Consider the following 3,550-nt stretch of genomic DNA (forward strand, 5'->3'; position numbering starts at 1 on the left):
TCCTTCTTCAATTGGAAACTCCAAATGTTTACTTATGCTTACTAAATAAAAAACAGTGGTTTAGGATTTTCTTGGGTATTTTGTCCTCCCTTTTTCATGGATTTCATTAAAACATTTAGTCTATAATATCTACTTAGATATGAGATGATTTTGAACCATATAAACGATCCCGAAAATAGTATTTCTTAGCCTACCTAACTGGATTCCGACTTGCCTTTGGTTTAAGTGTTTCCATTTGAAAATTTTATAACCCTTTTGAGTTAGGTTTTACGTTTGGACTATGAAACCCTAGTTATTTTTGTCCACGGGTCCAAATATCCTCTTTTCACTTTAAAGTCTTTTATACGTTCTACTCATCAATTGTCGAGTTCTTTGAGTTTACCTAATTGTTTGTGTTAGATGAGCTGTAATATTCTTTTTTGTTTAATCTTAGGTTTTCTTGGTGACTAAAGATAATATCCGGAAGGATATTTTGCACGTTGTTTTGCGAATATAGGTGAGTGTTCTCTGTTTGTTATATTCTCCTTGACTTCATGACTTGTTGTTGTTGTTTGATAATGTGTTAAGTGTTTTCAACCATTTCCAAAACGAATTTTCTAGGCGAGCGTGTACTTTATCGCGGTCGACCTAAATGAAACGTGAAATTTTAAATGATTTAATGATTAATACATTAGTTGTGCATGATGTAAGTCTTTTGGCTGAACTGAACCCTGCCCTTCCTTACCTATCGACTCGAGCCAGAAGCGGACTCGGTCGGGCGATATGGTGACCCTGGGTGTGAACGTTGGTATACTCGAGTATTACCTTGTAGGTTGGTGGAGCCTAGCCAACGTCCAGGAGGGGGTGAATGAAATGAACAAACGAACGAACGAGAGGTTTTACTTACAAAAATTTCATTTTCAAACGATCGGAGGAATAAGGGGAAAGGTCAGGAGAACGAAGGAACGAACGAACAAATGGCTCCTTGTGAGCCCGTATCCTTTTAATGTATGTGTTAATATCGCTTTCCATGGTAAATGTCTCTTGAATTATTGATGCTCTATGTTTAATGTATTGGATTGATTATTTGATTATGTGTTCGGAACCTCACTGAGCTTTTAGCTCATCCTTTTAGTTTTGTTTTCCTTAACAGGGGATGGGACGCAAGGATGAGAGCTTGGTATAGACTAGCTTGGTCTAGCTCTTTCTTTTGTAATGGTTCTCGCCATAGCGCTTGGCATGGGCTGGATGTATGAGGAATTGAGAACCTTTGTATATTCAATGGTTGAACTCCCTTTTGAGGTAGAAATGTATATAAGTTTCGCTTTAAGTTTTCAATTTTTGCTATATGAATTCTTGTGGTTTTATTTCGGATTTGTTTGAGTGAACGACTGAGTCCCGGCGAGAGTTGGGCAGGCGGCCTGCTGAACCCTTTGGTTCGCCTTAGGGGGAGGTGGGGCTGTCACACAAAGGCTCAAGCAGCCAAGGTTGCCAAATTTGTCAAATCTGGGACAACTTTAAAGAAGAAAGCCAAGAAAATCCGGACCAAAGTTACCTTCCATCGTTCTAAGACATTGAAAAAGGACAGGAACCCGAAGTACCCACGCATCAGTGCTCCTCCTAGGAATAAGTTGGACCATTATCAGATTCTCAAATATCCTTTGGCTACTGAATCTGCCATGAAAAAGATTGAAGATAACAATACCTTGGTTTTCATAGTTGACATCCGTGCTGATAAGAGGAAAATCAAAGATGCAGTGAAGAAGATGTACGACATACAGACCAAGAAAGTGAACACTTTGATCAGGCCTGATGGAACAAAGAAAGCATATGTTGGGTTGACTCCAGACTACGATGCTTTAGATGTGGCAAACAAGAATGGAATAATATGAATGAATTTAGTCACTGTTTTGTTTCGATCAAAGATAATTGTCTTTTAAGTGTGACAATTTGCTAGGCTCTTTTGTCCTGAATTGTAGTTCTGTTTTGGTAACTGAAAATCTTAATCAGCATTTTCCTATACTGGAGATACCATTAGTATAATTTCGAGGAAAAAAAAAAGAGCTCCCAATCCTCTCTCAAACTCATTATCAGACTGCAGACATATCAATCTACTCTCTGAAAATTTTCCAGAAAAAGGAAGAAGAGAACAAAGATGAAGCAATTGTAACAAATATGTCACCATTGAAAGATTTAAGTGGAAAATTTGGCCCATAAACTCAAGATTCGGTCTACCCGACCTACATTTGACAAAAAATATCAAAATTAGATAGAAAATATTGAGATTATTTTCCTCAAATTATGCCTTCACTCCCTTAGCTCTTGTTTTCCTTAAGATTTAGTCTTCAAACTCTGGCTTTCCCTCAAAATTCACGGCCAACTTTCTATGTTCTTGCCAGTAAGCAAGTTGTGCGCCAATCTAGGGATTTTTGCTATTTGCGAGGTCACTAAAGTTGCCCAAATCCTTTGGGTAGCTCAAATTAGGGATGAAAAAGATGATTTAAAGGGATTTTGTGGATAATTTTAGCAAGATGACAGTAGAGCAAAAGAAGAAATGGAGAAGATGATAATGTTCGAAACTTTCAACGAGAGAGAGAAAATGTTGTCTGAAAATTTCCAAGTGTTGTGAGTCTTTTAGTTTAACTCTTGCCAAAACGATGTCGTTTCTATCTTATTTTGTTCACCCGCCTCCACACCTTGAATTTTCAGCTTCCCGCTTCCATTTTACCTTAGCACAAAAAATAGCGCTTTCATCCTCTTTTGTACAAACTATTTGAACCTTTCTTTACAAAAATAACCCTTCTCTAATATCTCTCTTTTCTCCCCATCTATGTGTAATTAAGATTGTTTATTATTTTGAAAATTTTTAGCTGTCAAGTTGTATTAAAACATTATTTGTTATATTAAAACTTTAGAATATGAAAATTAGTATTTTTGGATTTTTTTTTACTAACATAGGATTTTTTTTTGGATTTCTACGAAAAAATAATGTTCAAAAACTAAAAAGTTTATTAAATATATGTTTCTGATTTAAAAAATCTTTTAATACAAATATTTTTGGTATCAATTTAATAATTTTTTCAATTATGTACAAATTGTGGTCTGACAATACCTAACAATTAGTTTAGTTGATCAAATAACCAAAATAGTTTTCTAATACATGCATGAAACACTAAATGTATTTGGTACAAGTACCGATTCATAAGGTACAACTAATTTGACTATTGTAATTAATAATAAACTATAGTCATGCAATTGTGAGGATTTTACTTAATTTTGTTTTAAATTTTACTGTTCTTTACCATCATTTTCATACTATGCTAATCACTAATTTTCCATGTGTTGTCAAGAGAACTAGATAGGGAATCCATAATATTTTTTACCTTCATAACAAGTTATTAACTAATTTTAGAACAATTATAAAATATGTATACATTTTTTATTACAATACCTTCCTCATTTTACTAATGAAAAACATAGGCTAAATTATAAAGGATAGGGTGCCATAATATAATTAATGAAATTGGTTTATCACATACAAGGCTAAATTGCAAAAGATAAGATGTTATGG

The sequence above is a fragment of the Coffea arabica genome, chromosome 8e (genome assembly GCF_036785885.1).
Source record: "Coffea arabica cultivar ET-39 chromosome 8e, Coffea Arabica ET-39 HiFi, whole genome shotgun sequence".
Lineage (NCBI taxonomy): Eukaryota > Viridiplantae > Streptophyta > Magnoliopsida > Gentianales > Rubiaceae > Coffea > Coffea arabica.